Genomic DNA, 13,624 nt, shown 5'->3' with positions numbered 1-13,624 from the left:
AGGTCACCTATCTAGATGGTTAAACCCTTTTTACTAGTGTTTACAGAAAAGACACCTAAGATTTCTATTTATCCTTGACAAGTAAAGTTGTAAATTACTTTACCCTTTTTTAAATTTCCGGTTTAAAAAGATGGCAGAGATAAGTGTCCCTGAGAAGACCAGATAGGACATTTGCATCTCAATGGTACAGGCAAGTTCCTCTTAGGATGACTTTGTTTCCCTTTTGTTTAATATTTACAACCCTCTTAAGATAAATAGGGAAGGTTTTGGGAGTGGTAAAAGAGACTGGTGGGTTTTGGGTTATTTTGGGAGCCACACCTCTGGTCCTGTAAAGACTACATTTGTAAAACAAGGACAGTTTTGTTTTCTTTTTCAAAGAATTGGGTGGCTACCTCAATGATATTGAAGGACTGACATACCCATTCACCCATGTTGGAAAGTTTTACTTTTCCTCCTTTTGCTTAGGGGAGAAGGCCTCTTCCAAAATTCCTATCAGGCTCTGAATATCAGCTATGGTTAGTTTAGTCAGACCAGTGGCCTCCTATTTTGGTAATCTATTTACAAACATGTTCTGAGGATCTTCCCTAGGTTCAAGAAATTTGTACCTTATATTTAGACACTATATAACCCTTTTTACTTAATAATCACTGGATGGATATCTTTGGCCAAGCCCAGAACCTCGATATTCCACGTTCCAGGGTCTACTAAGGCTTATCAGAACAATCTGAAGGAGTAAGGGAATGTGCAAAAGTCAGGAGGCTTGTTTTCCCCCCTGAGACAGGAGAGTTTTTCTGATTCCTTAGGCTTTAAATTACAGGAGAAAGTCCTGGACATAAGGGAACCTCAGTCCATTTTCCCATCCTGTGGCAATAAAGATCTAATTTTAAGAGACCCATTTTTAGGCCATTTTTCTTTGTCATTGGATCATAGCTATAGGTTGACCAGTCATTCAAAATTTTTTCTAAGGGGTTCCCAGGTGGGGGTGGAACCTTAGAGGAAGTGCTTCCCATTCTAGCTTGAGCAGTTAGTAACATGTCTACACGCTCAAACCAAAGTAACCAAACGAACCCAAACTTCGCCAGCTGGAAGCCACACTCAAAATAATAATAAAAAAAAAAACAGCAAAGAGATGCCTAGAAATCAAAAACCAAATGGCAAAAATGCCCTAATGTGACTTCCCAGTCCCACTAGACCTGTGACCTTTGTCCAAAGCGGCACCTTACAAATGGAATTTCCCTTCACAGGGAAAACTCCCCAAACTGGAACCGAAGTTCCCCAAACGAACAAAGTCAAAAAGGCTACGGTGTGCACTCCCGGGGACTTACCAAATTGCTGGCAGGTGTGTTGCCATGTACCAAACTCCCTCTTTCTGATCCTCCAAGAGTTAATGTCTTAGAATAGATGTCCGGCCTGATGCAGAGAAGGGAAAAGGAAAGTGTCCTCGAGGCAAAGAAAGCCTCGGCAGCTGCTAGGGCAACCTCTCCCCCGATCTCCACCGCAGCCATGGAGTTCTGCAGCTGAGACGGCGGGTCAGGTGTGGTCGGGGCAGGGCGCAGTGGCAGGGGAACCCTGGCGATCTGGCCTCAGAGAAATCTTCCAACTCTCTGCTCTCGTTGGGGAGGGTGGCGTGGAGAGAAATCCCTGAGCAACAGATCAAACCGAGGGCCCTACGGGGCCGCCTGCCCATGAGTCAATCCCGGACGAGCCCCCAGATTTGTTGCCAAAATCTTGGCTCTCTGTGCAGCAATGCCAAACAGAAATATGGAAGAGAAAGAGTGGCTCTCTTCCTTTGCCAGGCAAAGGGGGAACCCAGTTGGCTAGCGCCTCAAGAACTGTGCCCCCTCTTTATTTTATTTTATTTTTTTAAATGAAATGTAGTAGATTTACAATATTATATTAGATTCAGGTGTATAACATAGTGATTCAGCATTTTTACAGATTATACTCCATTAAAAGTTATTACAGGGCTTCCCTGGTGGTGCAGTGTTTGAGAGTCCGCCTGCCGATGCAGGGCACATGGGTTCGTGACCCGGTCCGGGAAGATCCCACATGCCGCGGAGCAGCTGGGCCCGTGAGCCATGGCCGCTGAGCCTGCGTGTCCGGTGCCTGTGCTCCGCAACGGGAGAGGCCACAACAGTGAGAGGCCCGCGTACCGAAAAAAAAAAAAAAAAAAAAAAAAAAAGATTTGGATTTAATTAATGTTAAGAAACTATAAATAATGACCATGAGTAAGAGCAATAATTCAATGACCATAGTTTTCAGAGAAAACTATTTTATTTATGTTTCAAAACAAAGCTTTAAAATGATTTGGTTTGTTTAATGATAGTATATATAATGATAATTAAAATTTTACTTGAAATAATATAAATTATTGAATAATTGAAAGCTATATAAAATATTAATTAAAAATAGTTATCTATCACATACTGAAATATCTGTGACATAATAAATGTAATATTTAACTTTTCTAATATTTGTGTATCTTACCCATAACTGCTTCCTATCCTCCACATGCCTCTCTTTGTATCCATGAGCTTTATATTTCTCCTGTGCCCTTTATTGCACACATAATAAAATTAACAATGGGGAATTGAATTCTCCTTTTAAGGAATTAGAATCATTCACCTCTTAATAAATCATTTATTAGTACTTAATATATGTTAGATCTAACCAGACAGATATTTTAAAGATTTGTTTGAAGAGGATTAGTGAAGTATTTTTTTAATCTAAAATAAATTTTATTTTATTTTATTAATTTTTTATTGGAGTATAGTTGATTTACAATGTTATATTAGTTTCTGCTGTACAGCAAAGTGAATCAGTTATACATATACATATATCCACTCTTTTTTAGATTCTTTTCCCATATATACCATTACAGAGTATTGAGTAGAGTTCCCTGTTCTGTACAGTAGGTCCTTATTAATTATCTATTTTACATATAGTAGTGTGTATGTCTCAATACCAGTCTCCCAGTTTATCCCTCCCCCTTGCCATTCCCCCCTGGTAATCGTAAGTTTGTTTTCTACATCTGTGACTCTATTTCTGTTTTGTAAATAAGTTCATTAGTATCATCATGTTTTTATATTCTACATATTAGCTATATCATATGATATTTGTCTTTTTCTGTCTGACTTACTTCACTCTTTATGTCAATCTCTAGGTCCATCCACATCTCTGCAAATGGTATTATTTTGTTCTTTTTTATGGCTGAGTAATATTCCATGGTATATATGTACCACATCTTCTTTATCCATTCCTCTGTCAATGGACATTTAGGTTGCTTCCATGTCCTGGCTATAGTAAAAAGTGCTGCAATGAACATCAGCGTGCATGTATCTTTTCGAATTATGGTTTTCTCCAGATATATTCCCAGGAGTGAGATTGCTGGATCATATGGTAGCTATATTTTTAGTTTTTTAAGGGACCGCCATACTATGGAGGGTTCCCTTTTCTCCACACCCTCTCCAGAAATTATTGTCTGTAGTTTTTTGATGATGGCCATTCTGACCGGTGTGAAGTGATACCTCATTGTAGTTTTGTTTCTCATTTCTCTAATACTTAGTGATGTTGAGCATCTTTTCATGTGTCCCTTAGCCATCTGTATGTCTTCTTTGGAGAAATGTCTATTTAGATCTTCTGCCCAGTTTTTGATTGGGTTTTTTGTTTTTTTGATATTGAGCTGCATGAGCTGTTTGTATACTTTAGAGATTAATCACTTGTCAGTCGATTCATTTGCAAATATTTTCTCCCATTCTGAGGGTTGTCTTTTCATTTTGTTTATGGTTTCCTTTGCTGTGCAAAAGCTTTTAAGTTTAATTAGGTCCCATTTGTTTATATTTGTTTTTATTTTCATTACTCTAGGAGGTGGATCAAAAAAGATCTTGCTGAGATTTACGTCAGAGAGTGTTCTGCCTACGTTTTCCTCTAGGAGTTTTATAGTATCTGGCCTTACACTTAGATCTTTAACCCATTTTGTGTTTAGTTTTGTGTGTGTTAGGGAGTGTTCTAATTTCATTCTTTTACATGTAGCTGTAAACAAACATTAGAACAAAAAATTCAACAATTTTATTTTATTTTTAGTATCTTAATTTATTATGTAATGACCATCAGTCTCTTGGAACTTTGCAACTTAATGGTCTTTTTGAAATCAAGGAATCTTTCATTCTCTCTGGTTATGGAACTTAACACACTCTTTGTTTTCTAATATGCCCTTGAGTTAATCTTGTTGTTAATTAATGGCAAATAAATTAGAAATCATTTGGGAATGTGTTTGTTAATCTTAATAAAGTTTATAATAAATGCGTATGGGCTTTAGTAAAGATTTTAAGCCATACAATTATAAGCACAGCATCAGAGTCTCTTGACAGAAATGAGGACTAAAAATCTATTGGATTATGAGATATGAGGAGGTCTTCTAGTAATTGAAAGTGATCCCTGGGTTCTTCAGATGTCACACGACATCATACCTGTGACTACTTTAAAAGCCACTTTTTTCAGTCTCTGTGAAAATCTTGCTTGATTTGTTAACCTCTGAATATTACTGCCTGGAGTGGAGAACAATTAGATTCATTAATATGTTTCCCTCACTTGATGTAATACATCCTCAGTAATAGAGCTCACTAACAATTGTAGTCTTGACTTTAGTACTTATTAGCAAATAATACTTTAAACTGAATATTAAATTATCATCAAGAATTGTGAATAAAGAGAGCACTTCAAAGCTGGAAAAAAAAATAAAATCCTATTTTTGGCATATACATTCAGAGGCTTAGGATTTTATATACTCAGAATTATTTAAAAGATAAAAAACCCTGTGGCATGACTTTCTCATATGTATTTTTGCTAAGTTAAAAATAGTTTGTATAGTGAAGAAAGAAGTGTTCTTGAGTATAAATTGTTAAATAATTCTGTCATCCCCTAAGTGAGGGCTATTTCATATAGTTGATGTGTATTGATGAGCATTGAGTCTTCTAATAAATTAAATGTGTCCCTAAAGAGTCTTGGTTGAAAGAGTTTCAATTTACTTTAGTGGACAGCTAGTTTTTAAACCAAACATCCCGCTGTAAATAATTAAAATTTTGGATTAACAAACACATATTCAATATCCCACAAGAGAGCAAGAAACTTGCAGGCTGAATTTTGGCTCAGAGGCTAACTACAGAGGTAGGGGGAGTAACAAAAAGGAAAGTCACTTTTATTTTGAACACATCTATCTGGAAAATACACACTCGAAAGCCAGTGGGCAAAGATCATAACCCAGTATACAAGTAAGGTAGGTGTTGTTCTGGGCGACATTTCCTACTTTCATATGAAAACCTGGAAAGTTGCACCTTTTGGGGTACTGGCAAACCTGCTTTTAGAATTGTTTTCCACATTCCAACCTCAATCATGTGAAACTTCTATAAATGCTGCCGTGACTTCATACAGAAGAGAGTGGAAAAAGGGAAGAAAAATGAAAAAAGAAAAAAAAAGCCTTCCGCAAACTACGTTCACATGGATTGGTTACATAGTTATACGTGAAGTAGGTGGGCCAGTGACTGTCAAACCTTGAATTTCATTTAAGTTTATTCCAACTGCTGAAATATCATTTTTACACAAAGACTAATAGACATTTGAATGCCTATAGCTATACGACAAAAAAACAACTTGACGTAAACTAGAAGCATTAATAACAAGAAGATAGTAGCATTTGACCCACATAGACTTAAAACATTAGATGTTTTAGCAAATTGACTTTGTCCTTTCTTTTAACAATAGATGACAAACTTTAACATTATCTGATAGGACCATGAAAGTATAAAGATTACACAGGTAAAATTGAAACATAACCCCAAACAACTTGCGGATATGAATACAGTGACTGTAAAATCTCGGGAGAGCACTCCAGCACCAGGTAAGAAAGAACAGTTCACTACATATCCATCTCTTCCACTGATCTCAACTAAAAATTTAGGGCAATTTTCGAAAGCAACTACATGAGGACCCTGAAGAGTAAAGAATGGTGAAATAAATATCAAAATTTGAAGAATGAACTGTACTGTAGGGTGTGTCATCTTTATTTGCTTTTTTCTCCTTTATTTTTTGGTTTTATCCCTAAGTTGGCCCATGTAACTGTAAACCAAGCATAGACAACAAAAAATCTAAGAAAAATCTTTCCTTTCTGACTAGGGGGCTGGTAAAAGAGCCCCTATGAGCTAGACAGTCTGAGGGGTATTCTCATTTTATTTATTTTTCATCTTTTCTTTCCCAACTGGGGAAAATCCAAAAACAAAACAAATCAAACAAAATTATTTAACTCATAAACCATGAAAATGAGTCTCTGGTACTTGCAGAGTATGGGGAAATCCTTGATTGAAGAGAGCTGGAGAATCCTCTAATACAGTATATAATCTGAAATAGTCCCAGGTTCACAGAGGAGCTATGCACACATGATATGAAACATAAGAAGCATTACAAAGGTTATGAGAACTACACCATAAAGCACCACCTATGTCTCAGACTAAACCTGGAGTGGCATATGTGTATAGTGAACCCAGATAGCCTAGCAAGAATTCTGAAAAATGAACAACATTGGGATCACTGCCCACATTAGTTGTGATCTGAACCCAAGTTAATCACCTGCTAGACTGAATAAATCAACATGCTCCAAAAAATTTAGCAGGGACCCCATATTCTCACAATACATTTAAAATTTCCAAGATGCATTCCAAAACCAGTTGATATACAAAGAATCAGGAACATCTAGCTGCTCAAATAAATCTAATCAATTGATTAAATCTGTGTTCTTAAAGGAAAAGTCAGTGCCCAATGATGATCCAGATGTTTGAATTATCAGATAAACACTTTAAAGTAGCTATTATAACTATGCTTTATAAGGTAAAGTTGAACACCCTTGAAATAAATGGAAAGATAAAAGCTGAAAAGATATTATGCAATGAATAGGTATTATACAAGAGAACAAAATGGGAATTTTATAACTGAAACTACAACATATGAAACACATCTAGGGAGCTCAAAAGCAGAATGAAGATGGCATAAAAAGAAAGATCAATCAATAAAAATATCCAATCCGAGGAGCAGGGAAAAAAATGAAAAACATTAAGCAAGACACAAGGATGTGTGGAATAATATCAAAAGATATAACATTTGTGTCACTTGAGTCCCTGAAGGAGAGGAGAAAGAGATTGGTACAGAAAAAATATTTGAAGAAATGATGGTTGAAAAAAAACCCCAGATTGGTATAAGACCTACATTAAAGATTCCAGAAACTAAGAAAACCCATAAGAGGATAAAGTCGAAATCACACCAAGATATATCAAACTAAAACATCAGAAAACCAAAGGTTAAGACAAAGATCTTTTGACCATCCACAGGAAAAAGTGTTATAAACAGGAATAATGAGTGAATAAATAAGGATTTTACACCAGAAACCATAAAAGAAGACAATAGGGCAATATCTTTAAAGTCCTGAAAGAAAAAAAAAGTCAACACATTCTATACCAAGTGAATATGAACTTCAGGAATGAAGAAAAAAAAAAAGAGGCATTCTTGGATGAAAGAAAACTAAAAGAATCTGTCACCAGTGTGCCTGCTTTAAAATAAATGTTAAAAGAGTTCTTCTGGCTGAAGGGAAATGATAACAGAGGGAAATATATATTTTTATGAATGAAAGATGAGCAATTCACCGTGAATATAAAAGACTGGATAAATAGAAAAGCCTGTCTTAATCTTCTTAAATTCTTTAAAATATGTATGACTATTGAAAGCAAAAAATATAACATTTTCTGGTGGGCTTCAAAATATAAAAAATAGTATATATGAAAACTAAAACTAAACAGAGAAGATAAAGTGATTGATACGACAGTAAAGTGCCTACATTTTCTTTGAAGTGGTAAATGATAACTCTAAGTAGAGTGTAAATTAGGTGTGTATAATGTAATCCTTAGACTAACAACTTAAAAGAACATACAAAAACATGAAGCAAAAAGTAAATAGGTATATTAAATTTGGAATAGTAATGAAATTTAAATAGCCCCAAAGAAGGAACAGAGGATGAACGGCATGGGAAGATCAAACAGAAAAATAACAAAATGGTAGACCTAAGTTTGCACTTTATCAGTTAAGTACATAAAATATAAGTGAACTAATTGCTAACACAAGCAATGGGAAGAGTATACAAATTTGCCATTATACTGAAAATTTTAGCACTCCTTTCTCTACAATTGATAGAAAAAGTAGACATAAAATCAATAATAAAATAGACCTAAATAATACTATCAACTAACTTTTATTATGTGACATTTTAAAACATTTAACCAAACAAACGTTGAATACATGTTATTTTCAAAGGCACACAAAACATTCACTAAGGTCAATCATATAATAGCCATAAAATAATCCCAGAAAATTAAAAACAAATTGAAGTCAATTAAATTTTGTACTCTTACATTAATCAAATTTAACTAGAAATAAATAATAGAAAAATACCTCTGAAATTCCCAAATAGGACATTAAACACATTTCTAAATAACATATGGGTCAAAGAGGAGTGCCAGGAGAAACCAGAAAATATTTTGAATTGAATGTAAATATATCATATCAAAATTTGTGAGATGCAGCTAAAGCAGAGCTTAGGGAGAAATTTTTTTCACTAAATGTTTACATCAGAAAAGAAGAAAGGTCTCAAATCAATATTCTAAGTTTGTACCTAAAAAGAAAAATATATTTTAAAAAATCAATTAAAGGTAAAGCAAGGAAACGATAGAAAATAATAAATATAAGAACATAAATAATAAAATTGAAAATAGAAAAACAATAGAGAAAAATAAATAAAACCAAAAGTACTTTCTAATGAAAGATCAACAAAATTGATACAGCTCTATCCAAACTAACCAAGGAAAAGAATGGAAAGAAAATTACCAATATTTGGAATGCAAGAATTGATATAACTACAGGCACTGAAGACTTTGAAGAGATAATTTAAAAAATATATCCATAAATTTTTTAAAAACTGATGAAATGTACCAATTTCATGACAGGCATAAAGTACTAAATCTCTCTCTTTTTTTAAGTAATCTGAAGAGCTGTTTGAATTTGCATTCCCCTCATGAGATATGATGTGCAACATCTTTTCATATGTTTATTTCCGTTCTCTGCGTTCTTCTTTGGTGAGGCATGGACTTCATACATTTTAGGTGTATACATCTTTATAATATTATATTCTCTTTACTACTTCATACCTTTATCAATATATAATACCCTATTCATATATTTATGTGATTATTAATATAACCACACCATATTTCTTATGGATACTATTAAGATAATGTATAATCTGCTATTTGCTTACTTTCAGCCTATCTGTATCCTTATATTTTAAGTGATCCTTATGGGTGGTCCTTATTATGTTAGGACTTGTGTTTTGTTTATTTGTTTGAGTGTTTGATCATGTTTTTTTGTTTTATTTGGTTTATGTCTTTGGCTTTTAATTAACATTTTAAGTACCTTTATATTTAATGCAATTACTGATAAAGTTAGTTTTCTAGTATACTTCTAGTACACTGTTTGTATGTATACAAACAACAATTATGTGTTTCATCATTTTTTGTTGTTTGCTTAATATTTCTTTAAGCCAGTATTTTTAGTATTATATTTTAATTCTTATTGTGACTTTTTCAATATGCCTTTTAATTTATATTTTTTGTGGCCACTCTAGAGATTTTAAAAAATCATTAATTCATCATAGTCCATTTTGCATTATTTTTATATCACTTCAGGAAGAATGTAAGGAACTTACAATAAGTATACTTTCATTTACAACTTGGCTCCTCTTTATGCTATTATTTAAATTTATTTTATTTCTACATATGTTAAGCACCCTGATCTATGTTAATTATATTTGCTCCAAAATTTCAATAGTCTTTTAAAGGAGATGTTTATACTTGTCTTTCATATTTAGCCAGTTTTTCCCTTTTCTGGCTCTTCATATTTTTCTTACAGATTCAGTCTTTCACTAAGAGATAATTCAGTCTTTCATTAAGGGATAATTAGGGACTTCCTTGTCAGTCCAGTGGTTAAAACTCTGCACTCCCAGTGCAGGGGGGCATAGGTTTGATCCCTGGTTGGGAAACTAAGATGCCACATTCTGTGTCCTAAATAAATAAATAAATAAATGGCCAGAAGCAAAAAAAAGGTTCTCTACTATTTCTTATATCATGGGTCTGCTCAACTTTAGTTTGCCTGACAATATCTTTCTTTTGTCTTTAATATTGTAGAATATTTTTACTTGATAATTAAAGGTAACTTTTATTTTTTCTTTCTAATTTTTTAAAGACTGCTGCCTTGCTTACAATGTTTCTGGGAGAAGTCAGCCTTATTTTTTATTGCTGTCCCCTTGCATGTACAGTTGGCGCTTGAACAACATGGGTTTGAACTGTGTGGGTTCCCTTACAAGTGAATTTTCTTCAGTAAATACAGGACTAAGCGATCCACAGTTGGTTGAATCAACAGATGTGGAACTGTGGACACAGAGGGCCCACTATGGGACTTGAGCATCTGTGGTTTTTGGTATTTCTGGTGGGTCCTGGAACCAATCCCCCAGGGATATTGAAGGACAACTGAAATATTCTTTGAGTATTTCAAATAGTTGTGTCTTTATCTATGGTTTTCAGCGATTTGACTGTGATGTGTTTAGATGTTTTCTTGGTAATTATTCTGCTTGCACTTTGCCGAGCTTCTTGGAGCTGTTGATTGATATCTTTCATTATTTTGGGAAATTCATGGCCATTATGTTTCAAATTTTTCTTCTTTCACTCTGTTCTTCTGAGATTTCAGTTACGTGTGTTTTTGACCATGCAAAACTTTACCAACACGTCTCTGTCTCTGATATTCTTTTCTTCTTCTTCTTCTTCTCCTTCTCCTCCTATTATTCTCTCTTCAATCTGGGCAATTTCCATTGACTTGTTCTCAGTCAGACCTTACTTGTTCTTTGTCATTTCTGTTATTAATTTCATCCAATTTAATTCTTCATTATAGTTATTTTATTTTTCAGTCCTAGAAATTTGGTTTACAGTTTCATTTTTCTGCTTTATTACTTCATCTTTCCATCCACATTTCTCCATCCTTTGATTTAAACCACCTAACATATTTAAATAGTTAGAGTCTTTGTTTTCTAAATTCAACATGAGCCATTTGAAGATGTGGTCTACTGATAATTGATGGCATTTTTTTTTTATTATGATCTACATTTTCCTGCTTCTTTGCACATCTCACAGTTTTCTGTATTTTGTACTAGACATTTTATATACAAAGAACAGTAGGGACTGAAGCAGATAATAATTTTCCCTCAGAAAGAACTTGTTCTTTCCACTGTCAGGCAGCAAGGGTGAGGATTTGTTTACTTCCTCCTTCTAATCAGAATTTGAAGTGCCTCAGACCTCAATTAGAACTTTAATTATTATTAATTCCCTGATGATTTACAATATCTTATGGGTGGTTTCAGGCCATTTCCTCCAGCCAGGCTGTGGGATGTACGTACTATGAGACTCAGGATCTTTTGCTGTTTTCCATCCTACTTCCCCAAATTCCCCTTTCTCCTCTTACTCAGCAAAAGTCCCATGGCAAAAATTAGGAAGTGCAGAGAAAACTAGCCCTATGGTTTAGACACTTCTGGATTCAGGTCTTTCACGCTAGTCCACATGTGACCATTTTTCATTCAGCTGATTTCTCCTAATTGCAGCAAGATTTACTTGCCTGGGATAAACTTACTTTTCCAATGTTTCGTGCCCCAGACCCAGTAAGCCCTCCAGATTTTAATGTGGCCTCTCATCTCTGCTTGCCTAGTAACAGTTTGTCCTTCTCTGGAATTTGATTATTTGCTTCAACAGCTTTTCTCTATCGACCCTTTTTTTCTTTTCTCTTTTTCGTTAATTCATTTGTTCATTCGTTCCTTCCTTCCTCCCTCCCTCCCTTCCTTCATTTCTCTCTCTCTCTCTCCCCCCACTTCTTTCTTTATGATATTTCAGTTTATCTGGTATTCACTTAATTTTACAGCTGGTAATACATACTGGTATTTTGCAATCTTTTGTAAGCTATCTAGAAGGGACAATGTCAAAATCACTTTGATTTTAAAGTTCATTATTTCTACTCTGTAAATATATGCTTTTTCAGTGAACACGGTGCTTACAGAAGTTCTATTTGTTACCTAACCAGTGGAGTAAGCAGGTATTTTTTTGTATCTATACATTCATACAGTTACTTATTCTTGGAAATATTTATTTACTATCCTATATCCCAAAGTCCTCTTCTAGGTATTGAAAATGCAATAGTAATCAAATCAAAGGTAAAACAAAACAACAATCACAGTGAACAAAATTTTAAAAAAGAAAAAAGAAAACAACAGCAAAATGCCAACACAGTGGGTGATTGGTAAAATGCTGTTGATTTGGGATACTGAGTTAGCTACCTCATCCTTCTGAAAAATGCATCCTGTAGCATCTATTTATTTACATATTGTTTCTTTCCTTTATTAGACTTAAAATTTAACCAGATTAATATCTTTGTTAGTTTCATTTAACATTTTATCTTTGATGCTTTGAGGGCCATTATGCTTTCTGTATACTAGCAATCAAATCATTGTGTAAATATTTGCTGGATGAATGAATTTAGTCAGGGTTGAAATCAAACAACTGGGAGTTTATAATTAAAAAAAAAACTGAATGCAAATAGTCTTAAATAAATGTAATGAGAGTGGATGCAATAGTATTGTAAAAAATGTGTTGATATAATGTGTAATTTAGAGTGTGACATCTGTAGTCTGATTGCCTCAGTTTTAAGACCAGTTCTACCACTTATTACCTTTGTTATTTGGGTAAGCTATTTAATATTCATGTACCTCAGTTTCTTCATCTATATTTGAAAAACTTATATACTTTTTCTCTATGTTGTTTTAAGCAATGATTGATGTTTGTGAAGTGTTTAGAAGCGCACCTGGCATTAAATAAGCACAATATGTGTTTGCTATTTGTAGTAGTAGTAGTAGTAGTAGCAGTAGTAGTGTTTCTAAATATTATGCTACTTTTCTATTGCTGCTTGGAAAATTATCACAAACTTAGTGGCTTTAAATAATACCCAATTTATTGCTTCACAGTTCTGTAGATCAAAGGTCTCAGTAGTGTTACTGGTTTCTCTGCTTAGGAGTTCAGAAGGTCAAAATCAAAGTGTTGGTCAGGCTGGGTTTTTATTGGAAGCTCTCGACTCTGAGGAAGGATCTGCTATGAAGCCTATTCAGAGTATTGACAGACTTTAATTACTTATCTTTGTAGGATTGAAGCCCTAATACTTTGCTGGGACTGCTCTCAGATGCTATAAGCTATTCTCAGATCCTTGCCTCATGACCTCCTCAGCAAAGGAAATTTTCCATCCCATCAAATCCCTCATGCTTGAAATCTGTCTTTCTCTTCTGTAACCAGCCAGAGAATACTCTGTTTTTAAAAGACTCGTGAATAGATTAAATCTACCCAGGTAACCTCTATGTTTTAAGGTTAACTAAGCAACATTAATTACATTTGCAAAATCCCTTTTGCTGTGTAACATGACATAATCACGGTTATAATATCATGGG

This window comes from Delphinus delphis, chromosome 8 (genome assembly GCF_949987515.2).
Source record: "Delphinus delphis chromosome 8, mDelDel1.2, whole genome shotgun sequence".
In the NCBI taxonomy this organism is placed as follows: domain Eukaryota; kingdom Metazoa; phylum Chordata; class Mammalia; order Artiodactyla; family Delphinidae; genus Delphinus; species Delphinus delphis.
This window is presented reverse-complemented; position numbering follows the sequence as displayed.